Here is a 19,819-nt window from a genome sequence, read left to right as displayed (position 1 = left end):
AATTTCAGTGTTATCTGTAAAGATTTATGTCTTACAGAACAATAACACGAAGAACAAAAATAAAAGCTCTGCAGAAAATTTGACAAAAATCAACATTTCTTAAGACCTAGATAGCAATATGTTTGATTGACAAACCGATCCTGCTTGGAAGAAGTCCGTCCAGAGTGCTCCTGAGAGGCAAGGTTGCCTAGACTTTATATGACATACATCGGTCATATTGTCCAGAGAGACAAGTCCCTGGAGAAAGATATCGTGCTTGGTAAAGTAGGGGCACAGTGAAAAAGAGGCAGACTCTCAACAAGATGAATTGTCACCAGGACTGCAACAATGGGCTCAGACATAGGAACAATGGTGAGGATGATGTGGGACCCCACAGTGCTTCACTCTGTTGTGCACAGGATCACGGTGGGTCGGAACCAACTCGATAGCTCCTACCAACAGCAAAACAAGAACATGTATGCCTTATTGGAACCCATTCTCCATCTATAAAAGTTTGAGTACGCTTCTGGATCTGCTGTTCTTTGAGATGCTATGTCATCTACTGCTTTACTCTGGGGTTCGAGGAAATTCTGAAGTCAGGTGGGGCACCTTCCTCCACTTCTCTTTTTTCACACTGATTCCGCTGTTCTAAAATCTTTGAGATATATATAAAATCTTGGAACCATCCTTATAATGTTCACTTTAAGAAATCTGTTTAAGTATTAATTTATTGTGTTGAATTTAAGTCAACTTAAAGAAACTTGACATTTTTGTCAATAGTGACTTCCCATCCATAAACATGGGATTATCTTTCCATTTACTTAAATTCTTTCATTTTCTCACCAATAGTTTATGATCTTCACTACAGAGATATTGTAAATCAATCATAGGCAATATTTTTTTTCACTGTGTGATCAACTGCCACAAATCTAGTGGCTGAGACACGATTAATGTCCCACAGGTAGTGCAGGTCGGAAGCCCAGGCACAGAGCAGCATCTCAGGACGCGAAAAGCAATCTCTCAGCTGTGGTGCAGACTCCACTGAGTCTCAGATTCATCTTTGAAGCTCACATGGATAGTGCTAGCATTAGGCTTTGTTTGTTCATGTGTTTTTGTTTTTGTTTTTCTGCTGTTATACGCTTGCAGGATGTGTCAGCAAGGCCAGCAGGAAGTCACCTTGGTGGTTTCACTTTCTTTTATAGGTTCACCTGTTGAGCTCAGGCCAGGCCCACTCAGTAGAATGCTCCTTTGGATCAATTGGATGCCAACTGATTCTTCACTGGTTCAATAGATTTTCTACCAATCTTTAAAAGCACATTTCTGTTATCAGCCAGAATTTTCTAATACAAATGTTGGAAAATCACTCTGGTTTGATTAGGTAGAATTTAGCAGGAGGAGCTTTAGAAAAGCCATAAAAATATAGTTTATAAATATCTAGGTCTGGTCAGGTGCTTACTCCCCTCCTAGACTAATCTGAGCAGTAACTTTCATCTCTCTCCCCAAATAAAAATCTCACAGGTTATATAATAGAGTACATTGGTTTCTAGAATTAGAAAACAACAAAAAAGATCTTTGAATCATTGTTCTTTCGTTTATTGATACGCCTGAGATGTTTAGATAAAGTAGAATACCATACTTACAGAAGGGAAATGAAGAAAACAAGAAAGAGAAGATGGTGGCCCTGGTGTGGAGTGTCCGGTCAAATACACAGCAGGGGGGTGGACAGCCTCACAAAGCAACCTCTACCTCTAATAATACATGTAAGTCAAAGGAGCAGCCAACACCGACCTCAGATTCCGTCATTTTCTGGAATGAATTACACAACTCACTGAAAACTCTCATACTACTAGTCATGGTTTCTTAGAAGGAAAAGATAAAAATAAAGACAGTTGAGGGAAGAAGTGCATAAGATGGCTTCTGGGAAAGTGCCAAGTGTGGAGCGTTCCTTCCATGAGCCTCTTCTCTGGGACTCCGCACTTAGACCTTCCTGCCTTATTGGGGAACGAGAAGCATGGAATCGTGACAGCAGCAGAAGCTTGTTTGAGGCGTGGTAGCCAGAGTTTTCTTTGTACTCCATCACACAGGCATCTCTGATTGCCTGCATGACTGATCTCAGTCTCCAATCTCCATCCCCTCCAGCCTTGATCCCAGTCCCTCACTCTGAATCCTATTGTTAATCTTTCCCGCATGGTCAGCCTCCACTCTAAACACTAGTGTTAGGCCATTTAAGGAAAGCAAGTTCCCCAGATAAAAAGAGATGCTTCCTATCAAGCATTATTTCCCATTTAATAAACTAGCCAGGCAACTCATTGTCATCAAATGCTGACCTATATCGACCTTACAGGTCAGGGTGGAACAGTTCCTGTCTGTTTCCTAGACTGTAACTGTTTATAGGAGTAGAAAGCCATGTCTTTCTTCCAAGGAGCAACTTGTGGTTTTGAACTGCTGACCTTATGGTTAGCAGACCAACTCTTTACCATTGTACCACAAGGGCTTGTTTCCATTGAATATAGCAACAGGCATTTTTTTTTTCCAGAAAGTGAAAGCCATTATGATAGCCCAGACCACACCTGACCCTTTTATTTCCTTTTTCCCATCAGGTATGGTGCTTCCTTACACCAAAGAACTCGACTGTCCTTCCCTATAGAAACAACAGAAACTTGGGTTAAGAGAGACAGTGGTTTGTGTAAAATATGAAAATATTAATAATTTATAATTAATCAAGAGGTAACAAGGGTTGGAGGTGGGGAGAGTGGGAAAAAGGTGCTGATACCAAGGGCTCAAATAGAAAGTAAATGTTTAGAAAATGATAATGGCAACATATGTACAAATATATTTGATACAATTGATGCATGGATTTTTATAAAAGCTGTAAGAACCCCCAATAAGATGAACTTTAAAAAACAGAAACAAACAGTAAAAACTCCTGTTTGCTATTTTTAAAGATTCCTAACTTCGATAATAGTTTGTCTCTAGCCTAAGTGATTGATAATTTAAATATGTATATAAAATTAATAGAAATGATCATGCACATATTTGACATTAAACTAAGGTCTCAACATTTAAAGGGGAAGTATTGATCACTAATAGCCTTTTTTTCAATTTATATACTTAGAAGTATCATTGTTTACAAACATGTGTTGTTTGAAAATGAAAGAGAAATAAGTAAAAATTTGTGGAAAATTATTAAGCAATTTTAAAAACAGACAGGTGTTTCTAGATGAGTGATTCTTAAATATGGCTGTCATCTGCAGTGTCACCAATCTTACTCTAGAAATTGTGATTCCTTGAATCTAGGGCAGAGATCAATTATTAACATTATTAACCAATCTCCTTGGTTTTTATTTGGGCTGATCCAAAGATTCATTCATTCATGCATACATTTATTCATTCAATAGAATGTATTCTAATGAAGAAGATTTTACGCATCTATGAATTTGCCAAAAGCTGAAAGGTACCCACATCCAGAAGAGGGCTTTAAAATTGTGTGGGAAAATGTATTAGCTTTCCATTTTGTTTTAATATGAATGTTTTAAAGCCTTCTGACATGCAGCAATGGGTAGAGATTCCTCAATAGTTACAACGCAGGATCTGAAATAACGGTGAAGGACCAAAGTCAGTCCCTCAGTGTGCTCATTCAGTGAAGATAGCATTTAAAGCACTGTTAGTCAGGCCTGTAGGCAAAGCATTCTTTCTCTCAGTCTATGTGGACTAGGCCTTTGGATCCCAGTCCTCATCAACCAGACTGTAGTCACATCTGGATGATATAAGAGCCCTAAAGCATTTCAGTTTTATGAGCTCTGAGGATTTAAAAGCTCTCTCTCTCGCTCTCTCTCATAGGAAATTCAGAGTATGTGAAGTATGTGGGTATTTTAAATTGGCCCCAGCATGAGAAATTTGTGGGTACTAAGGATCTCTAATGGTGTCGTGGGCTACACACTAAGTTGCTAACCACAAGGTCAATGGTTCAAACCCACCAGTCTTTCAGCAGGAGAAAGATCAAGCTGTCTATCCACTTAAATATTTAATGTATTGAAAACTCAAAGGGGCAGTTCTATCCTGCCCCATAGGGTTACCATGAGTCTGAATCACCCTAATGGCAGTGCATTTTAGTTTGATCCTCACCATGCAAGCCAAATATTAAGACAAATAACCAACAGTTTTCTATTTGAGCCTTACACATTGAAGGAATCGATACAGGCTGGGTTTGTATCCATCTTTTATAATATATAGGTTTATTTCCCTGACCATCTTCTTAGACTATGAGTGATACCTGTGCAGGAACTGGGTCTCTGTACCACCTCTGTCTTCCGAGCCCAGCACATTACTTATAACGCTATTGAGGTTCAGAGTGCTTTTTGAAAGGAGAAAAGCAAAAAGGAAGTGGAAGGAGGAAGAGTCTCAAGAGGGATAGGGGACGCTGGGAGTTCTGTAGTAGAGCCCTCACCTTCCTTTTGGAAGATCAGGTAAATTCCAGGCCAGTTCACCTCAATCAAAATGAGTTATGTGACTGACAGTGGGGACACGTGTGTTGCTGTGATGCTGAACAAATTTCATTGGAGTTTCTAGACTAACGCAAGTTAGAAAGGAAGTTCTAGCAAAACGCTTTTTGAAAATCAGCCAAAGTAAAACCCTATGGATCACAAAGGTCCAATGCCCAACCAGGTGGATAGAGGGCACAGCCAAGCATCATACAAATGGGGTCACCGTGCTTTAGAGCACTTCCTCATGTTGTGGTGATTCCCCTCCACATCATAAAATTATTGTCATTGCTACATCATATTGTAATTTTGCTACTGTTATGAATCTGGCGACCCTTCTAAAAGGGTCATTCGACCCCCAAAGGGGTTGCGACCCACAGGTTGAGAGCGGCTGCTTTAGATGCTGAGCCAAGAACAGCGAGCAACAAAGGAGAGAGACAAGCGAAGGAAAGGCGCAAAGCAAGGAGGAAGGAGGAGGGCGGGAGGCAGAAACCAGAAAGAGAAGCAAAAGGGTAGAGGTTCAGGCCAGGTTCAGGCCAGAAAAACTACAGGTTGTTATTAATTGGGTTTCTTGTGATAAGAAAATTCCATGACAAATGTTTTCTATTTTAATTTGCATTTTTCTAGATCATAATCAAGTTAAAAATAAGGCATCATGAGTCAATTTTTTAAAGAGATGTGAAGAATTATTTGAATTTCATTATCAAACTAGATTCTCAGACATTGATAGAATTACCCTAGTCCATGGTTTATCTGCCACTTAAGGGACTTCCTACTGTTTTTCTGAAAAGAAAATATTATCAAATGAATATCTTGGAAATTTATTTCAAGCTTGTTATTACTAATAATGTTGTAGCTCAGCATTACAAAATGGGCAATGGCAAAACACTAATGTGCTAATTATATTTTAATCAATCACAAGCTTTGTCCTAATTTTCAATACAGTCTTCTCCATGAGTCCCTGTTTTCCCCATTGGAAAATAGATGCTTGTAAGAGACAGAGAAAAAGGTCATCTGTTGCTTTTAGAAAATTAAGCTCATTTAAAATTGAGCACTTAAAAATGCTGTCAGTCTGTTGGTGGGCATCATGTCTTCTTCCTAAAAAAAACCTGACAACAAGGTGGTTCTTTAAATTCAAGCAAATATGAAATCAATACAGTTGTTTGGCCACTATCCCAGGAAGACTGGGTGATGTATTAGAAAGACTGAGCCATTGTGGACTTAGGTCCTCATCCAGACACCACTGTGAACAGAAAGTCCTTCGGCACTTCACTTCATTTCCCAAGCCTTGTTTGTTTTCACCTGTAGATTCAGGGATTCTCTCAGATTCGTTAGTGTGTTAGTCTGTGGGTAGACTAGAGACACAAATTCATAGACACTCATAGGTGTATAGGAAAGAGTTTTAATTAAAGAGTAATTGTACATTAAAAAGACATCCCAGCCCAGTCCAGATCATTTCCATAAGTCCAATATTAGCCCGTATGTCCAATACTAGTCCATAAATTCCTCATTAGACTCACACAGCCATGCAACAAAGCCAAATGCAGGAAGATCACAGGCCAGTGGGTGGAATATCTTGTGGGCCCAATGGCGGTAGAAGCATCTCAGCACTGGCAAGGGTCTCCACATGACTTCTCCAGCTCTCAGTGTTCTGGCTGCATCAGTGTAGCTCCATCAGGCTCATTTTCAGTAATGTCTCCCAGGGAGTCAGCATGGTCCTGCCTCCAGAGAGTGATTTGTCTCCTTCGCACCCCCAAATGAGGTCAACAAGCTGTTTCCTGATTAAGAGGCTAAACTCTACCCCATTCACTCATGAGTCTCAAATTGACAACAGATTATGTAGCTACCACAGTTAGTTATGTAAGAATTTTAAGTGCTAACTAATAGTACGGCACTCTCAATTAGATGCCTTGGAGTCTCAACTTCAGTTTTATAAAATATCCGTGATCTAAGAATGTACCTTAAATTTTCTGATCCTTATTTTCTTCAGCGTAAAATGGCTCTTAGTTAGTACTTACCTTAGATGTATTTTGAGGAATTAAATGAATAACTTCATATGAAACTGATTACAACCAGCACTGATTACAACCAGAGATGTAATGGTTGCTGCGATTGCTGATAGCCAGTCTCTGATGGTCCCTTCTGACTAAATAAATAAAGGGAATGGAGAAGCAGTGTCTAGTTGCTAGAGAAGGGTATCATAATTCCTTCCGAAGAGATTTAGCCCAAATGTAGGAAGCAGTGAAATAGTTTGACTCAATAGCTACAATGGGTTCCAACAAACAAACAATTGTGAGAATGGTAGAGAACTGAACAACAAACACTGTGTTCTGTTTGAAGTACATAGGGTCAAAAGGAGTTGGACCCGACTCAGTGACAACTAACAATAACAACCACAAAGGCAACATGTTTGTGTTAAGCAATGATTACCCTCTCTGTTTCAACATCAGTGAAAAGAAGGGACAGATTTGAAATTGCTGTTAAGTGGGCTCAAAGAGAACAGTAAGTCAGAGAATGGTCCAACACCCCCTCTGTTGCACACAGGGCCCTATGCATTGGAATGAACGTGAGAGCACTTCAAACAAGGTCAAAAGCCACATGGATTTGATCACAGATAATCTCTCTACTTACAATCCTGATGCTTCTTTTCTTGATGTTTTGGGGGAGAAATGAGTGACTTAGGTACACAAAATTGAAAAACACACCAAGAATTCATTTAACAAGTGTACTGGGCTCATAGAACACTGAGCTGTCTTCAAGTTCTGCTAGCTGCCCAGAGAGTTATGCAACTTGCATCCAAAGAAGATGAAGTCCAACCCCGAGTAACCTTGAAAGGGCAAAATATCAATAAGAACAAATCGATAGCCTATAAAATGCTATCGTATATAGCACGAATGTATAAGTGCTTAACGGATCCTTTGGAAGACTTATTTTAAAAGCAGTTCTATAAAATAAAAGGTAGTAGCTTAGTTCATAAGGAAAAACAAAGATCAAACATCAGTTACAGAGCACTTAATGCCAGGAGTATAAACAGGATAAAAAGGGCTTGTGCATGTTATAATTTCTTCTGCTTTTTAAAAAAAAAAAAAAAGTTAGTCTTCTTTTGTTTTATGTTTGTGAACTATCCTATTTTATTGGTAGTTTCTGCAGAATCCTGGTGGCCCTGTGGACTAGACATTGTTCTCATTCCTCAGCCACTCCATGGGAGAAAGATGAGACTATCTCTTCCCATAAAGATATATAATTTCAAAATTGCTGTGAATTGGAATTGTAAGGCAGAGTTTTGTCTGTTTTGGTTTGGGATGTCCACTGGAAGCTCTTTACTATTGCCAAAAATCCATTTTAATAATTTAAATCAATGTTATCAAAGTATAATTTACATGAAACAACATGTGCACATTAAGAAACTATTTTAGAAAAGTTTTTTTTTTCATAAAGAAGAATGCCATTTGGAAAAGAACAATAGTTTGTGTTATGGGTTGAATTATGTCCCCAAACAATAATATATGTATTCTTGGCACGTGTATTCATGCAAGTGATCCTCCTGTTTTAAAACAAGTGTTAACATTATTATGTCTACACAGATTGGTCCTAGACCCAACCAATTCTGAGTTATATAAAATCGATAACACACACACACACACACATACACACGGAAAGAAGACAGCCCAGGAAAACCAAGAACAACTGCAAGATATGGAAATAAACAATGAAGTGCACCATCACTTGAGACTTCTAGCTTCCTTCACTAAAACAAGGCACATGCTTGTTTTATTTCTATTCTAACAGCACAGGGTAATGAAGAGAGCTTGCTTTCAGATTACTCACCCCAGATATTAGTAGAAGCCTCTCAAAAATAATAAACAATAGAATAAAATCCAGCCATTTGGAGACCATATTGGTTGTAGTAAATGATACTTAAGTTCTCAGAGTTTATTAGAGTCCGATGGTTTTATTTTCACTATGTTTTTGTTCAGTATCATATTTGGAGTATGGAGATTGAAACATTCTCTTAAGGATTTTTTTTTCATTCTGAAAATTTAAAGTAGAATGAAATTTCAAATAAAGTCAAGGAATCAATGGTTCTAATGACCACCTTGTTCTTTGGGAAAAACAAAATAGCCAAATCAGATGCATTGCCTTCTAGTCAGTGTGCTCTCATTGGCCTCTAGTCCGGAGCAGAGCTCTCCCTGCGGGGTTCAGAGGCTGTAAACACTTATGGAAACAAAGTCTCTTCTTTCTCCCATGGAACAGCTGGGGGGTTGGAACTATCGACCTTGCCGTTATCAACCCAACGCATAACCCACAATGATACCAGGACTCTTTTGGAAAGCATACCTGCTTTTGCATTTATGTATTCTCTATGAGCCTATGAATAGAATGTAAGTGCAAACATTGGGTGAAGCCCCTTCTTGTACTCGATAATATTTTCTGTTCTTGGTGTTGGTTTGAAAAACTTCTTTTAATATCAAGGGGATGTAGACCATGCAGAATTTTATTGTGAGACCCAATACAATGAGGAAGAATTTATAATTCTACCTTGGATGCCTGAAGAGTCCTGGTGGCACAGTGATTGTGTGCCGGACTTCCAATCATAAGGTCAGCAGTTTGTAACCACTAGCCACTCAGTGAAAGATACTTTCTACTCCCTAATTCTACCCTGCCCCATAGTCTTTCTGAGTCTGAATTGACTCAAGGCTGTGAGTTGGATGCCATAAATGTTAATGTGCTATGAGAACATAACCGCTTGATTTTTAAAAAATCCATTTTGATTCAGTCAGTTAAATGGAGGTACACAGGAAAAAAATTGTTACACAAATCTATGACACCAAATTAAAACAAAACAAAAGAACTTCACAAGCATTACCAAATGTTTTCCGTGCCCCCTTTATAGTGTAACTTTGCCCTTGGCTTATATCGCTGCTGTTTTCTTGTCATTCAGTGCCATTGAGTGGGTTTTGACCCACAGCAAATGCTGTGTACAACAGAAGCAACACTGCCAGGCTTTGTGCCATCGTCACAGTCACCCTCATATTTGAGTTTAGTGTTGCAGGACCCATGTCAAGCTAGGGCATTGAAGGTCTCTCTCTTTTGCTGACCCTCTGTTTTAGCAAGCATAATGCTGTTCTTCAGGAACAGGTCTTATCTGATAACATGTCTAAAGCACATAATAGGAAGTCTCACCTTTTTTGTGCTCAGGAACATTCTGGTTGTACTTCTCCTGAGACAGATTTGTTTGTTCTTCTGGTAATGTAATGCAGTACTTGCTTGGTGAACTTGGTAAAATTCCATTATCTGATCATATAATAACCAGGTTATAAGGCTAATTGCTTTGCTCAAATATAATGTTACTACATTTATTGCTTATACATAAAACCCACAATATTATATCAATGATTACATCCATTTAAATGATATCAACTCATTTTTTTTGAATGACTGTATGTCTTTTCATTTAACACCTATAGCACATAATCTTATAACTGGCACAACTGAGGTGCTTAATTAAAACTCTGTAGAGTGAATAAACGGGTTAATGAATAAGTCAGTGATCAATGGTCAGTGGAAAACTTCCAGGACTGGAAAATAATGCACAAAATCTATTCATCTGAGAACCGCTAAATGGCATCATGTCTGTCTAATGAAATGCTGTCATTTTGGAAGGCAATCTGCTATGTCCACTTATTTTCAGCCACTCTTATTTTACCCTAAAGGATAGATCTACAGTATGAAAAGCCACATAGAGGACAGATACGTGTTTAGAAACAAGTCCCTTTTAAAAATCTTCACTTTAAAGTGAAGAAATATAGAAATTATTTTCTACGCTCTCTGCAGTCATTTGATTTACAGTGAATGCCTTTTTGCAGTTTCCAAGAGGCCAGAAAACGGTTACCATTCATGGAAGGAGGTTTATTTAATTAATTTGATATTTTTCAGAGTAGCTTCAAAGAAGAGAAATAACATTTATTTAATTGCATAAATATAGTTTACAAGTTAAAGTTAATTTGGTATTAGGTTAATGAATGTCACTGTTTGCACGAACAGATTCAAAAGTTTTAATTCTGAGTATTAATGTCTATCCTTAATAGCATCAACAGACAATTCCTATTTTGGATTGGGACAATGTCATTTGCTGCCTGGGTACACATAGCCCTTCCTACAAAGATTTGTTTTAAACTGTAACATTTTAGTCTGGGGAATGTGCTTGAGTTCCACCTGCGCCTTCTTTCCATGGTTGTTGACATGACCCAATAGGATATCTTACTGTCATACTTTTTAACAAAGACTAACTGTTGACTTCTGGGAATATATGAAGCTCTGATGATAGAATCATAGGTGCTTGAGAATATCCAATTGTGTAGCTTGTTGAACTCATCTGTTATAATCCCTTACATTGGAATATAGTTAGTCACTTGCATAAGGCCCACTATACATTTAGCATAGCCTCTTACCCTTTCCTGAACATGATTTATAAAATAATAGCAATAAATTTGCTTTTATGTAGACATTTTTAAGCTTGGTTTTTCTGGATAACTAATCTAAGTCAAAGACTACTCTAAGAAGAACAATAAACAAATCATATTTCTATTGAACATGATTCTTTGTATGGCTAGAGAGTTACATGAGATTTGTATCTGTGAATGGAGTCTGAGTTAGTTAATTGTGCCAGCCTGGCCGATAATCACATGTGGGGCTGGTTGAATGGCGGAGGGATAAATGGGTGGTGAAGCCTCATCTTTCTAGTTCTCGGGTCTCTTGTTTTGTGATGGTTGCATCGGGTGCAGCTGCCTTAGCAGTTCCCTGCTTCAGCTTGCAAGATTGACTTCCTACAAGACATCCCCAAGGAGAAGCCGCATGGATCTATCCCGATGCAGCCCTGGGTGCTGGAGCAGCCATGTGGAGACCACTGCCAGTGCTGAGATGCTTACACGTTCACTGACTCAGCTTTCCTCCTGCAGTCGGCATTATTGCCTCTGTGTTGTGAGGTGAAGGACTTTGTGGACTGGTGTTGGGTATGGGTTAATGTTGGACTTGTGGGCTTGGGCAGCATTGGGTTGGGATGTTTTCGTGATGCACATTTTCTTTGCATAAAACTCTCTCTTATACGTGAGTCGCCGTGGATTTGTTTCTCCAAAGTACCCAGACTAATACAGAGTTGAATACACTTATGGAGTTTATGCATGATAATTAGCTTATATGGACATAAGAATTTATTTTTTATGTATGTGGTAGATTACCTAAAGATAATCATCTAACTTCCTTCTTATGTTCTGGTCAATACACTATTGTATACAGGATTGAGCCACAAAGTATCCACGTTGGTTATTGTCTTAATATCTGAATTTGGAGGTGGATAATGGTAGCTGTTGAGTTTACAACACCTTGTTCCTCAAAGTTATTCCTCACACAAAGTCCAATGGAAGTGAGCCCAATTTTGAAAGTAGCAATATTAAAATTGACTGGCATTCAAGAGCTCATGAATAAAATGTTTGTTGATGTAGAAAATGAAATCTACATGGATTATTCTCTAGTTGTTGGCCTGCTTTGTCCTGTCATGTCTCCTTGAATGCTCCGCTGGGAGCATTCTGCATAGGGTCAGAATAGATGCTGGGTGTTTTCTATCATCATCTGCAGGAAGGCTGAAAGGCAGGTAGCTACCATAAAATGTACACATTTTAACATCACTGATGTCTTTTAACACTGACAGCATAACTAGATCAAGAATAGCATGAAAAACAGCCTACACTCTGAGAAAACACCCCTGCACATAAACTTCGGTCTTCCGGCATTAATGCTTATCAGCATCTCAAGAGGCATTTATAGTCCCTCACACACTCCTTGATGATTTCCCTATTGATTAAGTGGTGATGCCTTCAGGACCTAGGACAGGGTTCACTATTTTTCAATTAAAATGAAAGACTATCTTGTTTGTTTCAGGTTCGTTTCAAGCACTTGGCTTGTGGGACTCTGAGCGATGCTGCTGCCCGTGACATGGTGGAATTATCATGATCTACTACCCAGTTTGGATTTCACCCAGTGGCCACCAGTTTTGCATGGTAGACAGCAAGGTTTGGAGTTTTAAAAGGAGTAAACCAGGTAAGGGTTGAGAGAGACATCTGATCACTTACCACTTGCTCTAAGGGCTTTTGCGCACTACCAAGATGTATTGAATAATGTGTACCTTTTCTCTTTGCTTTCTAAGTCCAATGAACAGGTGGTTGAAAATGAGGTTCCTTTGGATTTGGGAGAATGTATATAGTAATAATTGACTCTCTTTCCTCAAGAAGAGAGAAGAACTATTTTAAGACACATGAAACTATCCCAGAAATACTGTGGATGTTAGTTAAATTCGGTAGCCAAAAAATGAGTCTTTGAGATTTTTTCTTTAAGTAATTACCATTAGTATAAACCATAGTGTCATAAGTATTGCACTTTTGGAAGTACAGTAGAAATATATTGCCTTTAAGCATTCATATTTTATAAGCTAAAGAAATGTGATTATTGTTCATAGCGTATGATTATTTATATGCGTATATATCAGTGTTGCTACAAGTCAGAAGAGTGTAGCATTGTTCTGCCTTCTATTTCTCTAAACATATTCATCTTCTAAATTTTTATCACCTATGTATTATAAAAAAATGGTGTTCAAAATGTAGATGCAATGACATTCACTATTATACTTGTGGCTTTGAATGCTAACACATTATGGTCTTATTCATCCTGTTTGTAATGTATTTTGGAAACTTAAAAAGTACTACTCAACTATTATCCATTTTGTGTGACATGATTTTATCTTTAACTCTTTCCTCCTCTAAGGCATAATTTAAAGACACAATCCATACTTTCTAGGGAAACTACAATTTACTCTTCTCTTCTAACTTTATAATCATTGATGTTTTTACACATTCTTTCAATTTTATGCATCCCGAAACATGATTTGCAGTAAAACTATAAAAAGAAATATAAATAAAATGCATAACCAGGGGGAAAAATTGAAGGGACATATTCTACATCACTAATGTTTGGACCTAAAATTTTTTTTTTTTTGCAAATACAGCTTTCTTACCTTCTGAAACAAAGTAAAAAGGACTTAATCAGTAAATGATTCTCTAACATAATTATTTTAATATAAATGACAACTTTTAAAATATTTGATGATCTTAAATTTAATGAATATTCCCTCCAAATCATTTAATGATTTATTTATCTCTAAAGTAATATCATGAAATTGCAAAGCCTAAATAATCACAAATTCCTGGTTTGTTGGAAATAGGCTGGAAAAATTTATGGTGGAAATTCTATTGTATTGATTGGTGGATAATTTTCACATGTTTAATGACAAGGTGAATAACCTAAAGTTGGAAGAGAATTGTCAGTCGATTCATAAAAGAGCTATCAAAATACTGGGTGTATTTGTGTAAGGAAACTGTCCCATGCCTCGTGACCTTAATAGGTAGAACATACTGACAACATATGAACATATTCATATGAATATAAAGAATACTTCGAGACAAGCCTGCATATTGTGAAGTATTTTATCTTAACCCCTAATTAAAAATTAAGTTCCTTTTGATATTTTCAGCATAATTACTATGCCTGCCTAAAGCACAAGACTTAGAAAAAAGAAGAACATAAAAAAGGGGTAACAACATTAATTCATTGTGAGGGTAAATAATTATCTAACAATGCAATTAGTAACATTCATGTTACCCTGTGTTGGTCCAGGTTGACTAGAGAAATAAATCCAGAGACCCTCATCTACATGTAAGAGAGAACTTTATATCAAGAAGTATATATGTATCACTAAAACATCCCAGGCCAGGCCAGATCAAATGCATAAGTTCAAGATTAGTGCGTGTTTCTCTTCTCATTCACACAGCACATGCAGTGATGCTGAAAGCAGGAAGATCACAGGCCAGTGGGCGCAGAGTCCTTTGTGGGTCCAATGGCAGTGGACGCATCTCTGGGGCTCTGGCTGCCATCAGTGTGGCTCCATGAGGATTGTCAACAGGAATGTCAAGCAGAGAGAGAATGTGTGTGTGTGCAGTCCTGCCTCCAGGGAGGAAGTTTCCAGAAGCCTCAGGAGAAGGCCAGGCCTACACAGAGTCATCATTGGCTATGACCTGGTTGACAGGCTAGACTCCACCCCTCCACTCAAATTGACAAGAGATTATGTAATTACTACATACTCCAAATGAAGAGCTCTCTTCTACTTGTAGAGACAGTTCCTGTTATTCTTTTGACTATTTTCTATGTGGTGTTGAATCTTCCATATGGAGCAAGTATACAGCAGATAATGTCCATCCAGGTGTTAGAAAGCAGCAGGACTCCCCTGATTTTCCCCGCAGTCTTCTCAAGTGAATCCTATTGATTAGGGACACAGAGATAACGTGTTTCTCTAGTCTCTGAGAAGCAGCTGATTTAGAAGTGTCCTCTGGAACATAAAAGATTTGACGTTGAATTTATATAGTTCCACAGCTAAAGGTTGAGGCTTTTGGAATGAACAGGAAAAAATGTACATATCACGGTGTTCGAGTTTCTGTTAGTTTGGGATTCATTTTTGTTGCCCATGAATGGCAGTTACATTTTTATGGCCATGCATGTTAGCTTTTTTGTAAAGTTAAGAGTGTCAAGACTTCCCAATTCTGTTTCTAGGAAGTTTATAACAAAGCTATAAAAATGTGCACTGCTCCTTAGTTTAGAAGCAATTTATCTTTCTTCAAACATTTTTAAAGTAAAGCTTTGCCTTGCTTGGGATGACATTACTATATTCTCACACATCGTAGCAATATTAACTATGAAGATGGGACATAAAAGGTGAGGTTCTCAATGCACTTTTGATAATAGCACGTCTGATGTAATGGGATTTGCCGTCTCCAAGGGGGCTCCTTTAAGTAATGTCAGTGTATGCAACGCGTTGCTTGCTTTTTGCAGAGAACAATGGGCATTCATATTCCTATAACCGTTTTCAGAGTGAATGCTTTTGAAAATAAAATTTGAGAATTTAATGAGTGGCTGTTTCCACCATGCAACATCTTAAGTAATATCTGACTATATATTGAGCTGCCTCCAAACACATTTTTAACATCTCTGCAGTATGTAAAGCAGTGTTTAGCCAGAAATAAATTAGCAGCCACCTCTGTCCTGTCCTTGAATTGTTCACACTCACAAGCAAAGCAAACACTCTGTAAATGGCTCAATCTATGCTAAATGAACAAAAAAATAATGAAATGGTTCCAAGCAGTTTCTGGGAAAGTGAAGATGAAATATTGTTAAAATTAAGGCCTTCAGTAAGTCTTCAAAAGAAAACAAAAAACAAATTCACTTCCACGGAGTTAATTCTAACTTATGAGGCCCTACTGGGCAGGGTAGAATTGCCCCTGTGGGTTTCTGAAACAGGAATTCTCTATGCTAATAGAAAGCCTCATCTTTCTCCCGCAGATCCACTGGTGGTTTCGAACTGCTGATCTCACTACTAGTAGCCCAGTGCATAACCTCTGTGCCACTAGGGCTCCTTAGAAAGTGTTAGAGGCCCAGAAATTCAGCTGACCCCTAAAGGTGGGGAAGGCATTATTAGTTGAAGAAAAAATGAGAGTGGAAATATCCTACATCCAGTGACACACTGGGTATGTTTAGAGAATGGAGACTTTGACACGAGAGTATAGGGGATCATGTGAGAGAGAATGGACAAAAAGATGGAAGTGTTCTTATAATAGTTATACATTGGAAAGTAACGTAATCTATATGAATGTGACCCGGGAAAAATAGGTATGGGGACAAGTAAGCTAAGTGCAGAGAAAAAGGATAAACTAAGCATGGATATCACTTTGAGGATTAAAGTGTGTCTGACCCAAGCCATAGCATTTCAAACCACCTCATGTACATGTGAAAGTCGCACATGGCGTAAGGAAGCCCGAGGAAGAACGGGTCCATTGGGATTACAGAAGTGACGAGGAAGATGGGGAGCACTGTGGTGACTGCCAACAGAACAAAGAGATCTGTCTTGGAAGAACTCCACCAGGATGTTCCTTAGATGCAGGATCGTGAAGCTGCTTCTCCTGTCTTTGGGCAGGGTTTCAGGAGAGAGCTGTCTCTGGAGAAGGACGTAATTCGTGGTCAAATAGAAGGGCCGAGAAAGAGAGGAAGACCGTCAACAAAGTGGATTGACACAGTGGCTGTAACGATGGCTCAAATATAGGAACAGCTGTGAAGCTGGTGCAGGCCAGGGCGGGGTTTGGTCTTGTCATACAAGTGGTCCCTGTGAGTCAGAACTGACTGGGTGGCACCTAACAACGACAAGAGCGTTCACGTCCGTGAGCTTTGAAATGTTGGTTTTAACCTGCTCTTTCCCTAGTGGTTAGCAGAGTACCTACCCATCTTACTCTGGTACAGATTGAGTAAATGAATGCCTCTCTATCATCATTAACATGCTTTTCTACATTTGGCAATTTGTTCCATTTTTAGAACTATATTAAAACTCTTCATACAAAGTATGACAGTAATTTAACTTAGGTTTTTTATATTATATGCATGCATAAACACACACACAAATCTCTCAGTATGGTCTAGCAATTAAACCTCAGATCCTGTTCTTAAAATTTATGCTTCAATTAATATGGGGGCAGCTGCTATCATACTTTATTTCCCTTTGGAGACTTTGCTCTCTCAGGCTGTATCCTTTCCTTCGTCATTTGATCATCACATCCATCACCGCGCCTCACTCCTGCGGAACGCAGCCTGCATCACAGGCACGGTTTTGTAGCCAGAAAGCAAACCTGGTCTACTTGGCACCCACTGCTTACTTAAACTCAATTAAGCAGTTCTGCTGAAAGCATCACACTCTTTCCTGAATGATACACATTTGGTCAAAATAATATAGACTGTTCTCAGGCTATGAAAAATAACTGGGCAAGAGATCTCAAAGACACCATGTGAATGCGAGTGAGGCTCAGTGAGCCTCCTTTGACACAATCCTGCAATGAGTCGGTGAGCATTCGCACCTCTACCAGAGGAAACTCCTAGCCCACAGTATCCCTTTCACTCCAGTGACCCTACTGGGAATTACCCCTGTTGGAAAGTTCATCTGTGCGACACCAGACATTTTGTCTGATTGAGTCATCTATTTTCAGAGCTGTCTTCTTACAGTCTGGGGAAAATCCAAGAACTTATTTCAAAATGGGGCACTTAAGGAAATGTAGATGTGATTCACTGCCATGGAACATTCTAGAGTCTGGAGTATTCCCTTCTTTAATTCTCGTCTGTTCTATCTGGATAGGGCTCTATCTGGTGAAATAATGAACCTCAAATCCTGGACTGAAAATTGAAATCACAACTTCCACTTAAAAAAAATACTATTAACAGTGGGAAGTATCACTTTCTGAATAGGAGTCATTGGTATCTGTTTCCCACTGTGCATTGTTAGAATGCAAGTGTCTTATTGTGTCATGATATCAGTATTGCCATTGCTTCCTAATAGATATTTTAAAATCACCTAGTTACAAATAGTCCCCAAATAATATATAATCTAAGATGACGGTAGGAAAAAGGTAGAAGGAAACATTTGTTAAAGTACAGCTGTTGGCTGGGGGAACATGATTAGGGTTGAGCTCCCTGGGCTACTGAACTACCACGATGTTACCTTTTCCGAGCCTTCAGAGGCGGACTGCAGGTGCTGGTAGAGAATATGCTACAACATCTATAGGCACTGGCTTTAAGTAAAGTCTCCTAGTTTTTATTCCAGCTCTGAAATGAACACGTATGTGATATTGGCTAAGTCAGTATCCACTCAGAGCTTCAGTTCCCAATTGATTAACATGTGTGTCATGTTAGAGACAGCCATGGGGTGCAATTGTGAGAACTGCATGAGAAAATCCCCAACGGAGTGGTCGGCATACAGTAACTACGTTAGCGCTCTTCTCATGATTACCAATATTGTTGTTTGCAGTATACACATAGAGCAGGTCTATCTAAGTCTTTTATTCTTAAAACAAATATCAGGCTACCTTTTTCCTGGTCTCCAGGTTACATGAGACAATTCATATATAGTACTTAGCAGAGGACCCAGGTTTTATGAAGCACTTGGTAAGTGTTAAATGTTTATCGTGATAGTTATTGCTATTATTTACTTATTTAAGCATTTCTTTCTTCAGGCTGCTTCAGGAAACATTGGTGCATTTTATTTATATCAAACAACTTCCCATCTTAGGACAATGACAATTTTATGAATTATGGTTAGTTTTATAACATTGAGATAATGATCTGGCTAACATTCTATTGTTTTATAAGTAAAGTGAAATCATACTGCTGGTTTACTTGATACCAAGGCAAATGGCATTTTAAAAAATAATGAAAAGATCACTAGGATGTTTTTTTTTCAACCAAATTATAGTCTTTAGTTAAACCCATTCAATGAAATATAAGCAGTTTTTATGGTAGCAAAAACATTAGCCTGGTTTGTTGACATAAGTATCTAATTGGGAAATACTACTCTAATATACACTCATAGAGACTGTCGTTTGGATGCCTTGACAGTATACATAATTATACCTTTAACCTATTTTTTTCAGCACATATCTTTTATAAGACACTAGTATTAATTTTGAAATAAAATGTTAGAATTAAAAGTACATTTGCCATGAACAAATTAATAACTGGCATAATTAATTTCACACCATATCATCTAAAACCATGTTACAAGCAGAATGAAGGTGAATCAAAATCAGTTCTAAGAATCCCTGGCCAACGCTTAGTAAACTCCTGACTGGTTGCTGCCAATTCTCTCAGTGAAGGAGAATCTAAGTCATCTAAGAATCTAAGTGAGGGGGAAGAGAGGACGTGTAAGAGGAAGCCACAGTGGGTGGTGGAGAGGGAGTCAATCCAAGCCAATAAAATGAATTCAGACAAAGTCTTCTAGGATTAGTTAGCAGGAAGCTCCAGGAACCCAGGTTAGATAGTGGCTCATCACCCCTCACAGCTCATGGCTACCACAGAGAAGAACTGGAGGCAGACGTTAGAGCACAGGATTAAGGGACATGCTGTTGGGAGCTGTGTAACCCTGAGTGATGAACCATGGAGTGGAACGGAAAGGCCAAGAAAGGCCAAGCAGTGTTGACCTGTTTGATAATGTAAGTGCCAGAGGTTTTTACAGTAAGTAGTAGGAAATTCCCAAGTGACCAAGGCAACCACTCATTTCTAAAGATTTATTCATTGTGACAATTTGGTATAGCATGGAATTAAGCGATTTCTGCTGTTGTTGTTAGATGTCCTCAAGTAGATTCTGTCCTATTGGGACTTTCTGACAACAGGAGGGGACACTGCCTGGCCCTGGGCCCTCTTCACAATTATTGTGGTGTTTACAG

General features: G+C 38.5%; 1 protein-coding gene across 1 annotated transcript in view; it reads left to right on the top strand.

The window, feature by feature from the left end:
- Positions 1 to 19,819, top strand: part of LINGO2 (leucine rich repeat and Ig domain containing 2) — a 467,873-nt gene that overhangs the window by 62,962 nt on the left and 385,092 nt on the right. Inside the window, exon 2 of the mRNA XM_045289258.1 lies at positions 12,399 to 12,557. The gene's annotated coding sequence lies outside the window, so the exon portion shown is untranslated. The remainder of the gene's footprint in view (positions 1 to 12,398; positions 12,558 to 19,819) is intronic.

The sequence above is a fragment of the Echinops telfairi genome, unplaced genomic scaffold (assembly GCF_000313985.2).
Source record: "Echinops telfairi isolate 266 unplaced genomic scaffold, ASM31398v2 ScPeMD7_25;HRSCAF=90, whole genome shotgun sequence".
NCBI classification, from domain to species: Eukaryota; Metazoa; Chordata; class Mammalia; order Afrosoricida; family Tenrecidae; genus Echinops; species Echinops telfairi.
This window is presented reverse-complemented; position numbering and strand designations above follow the sequence as displayed.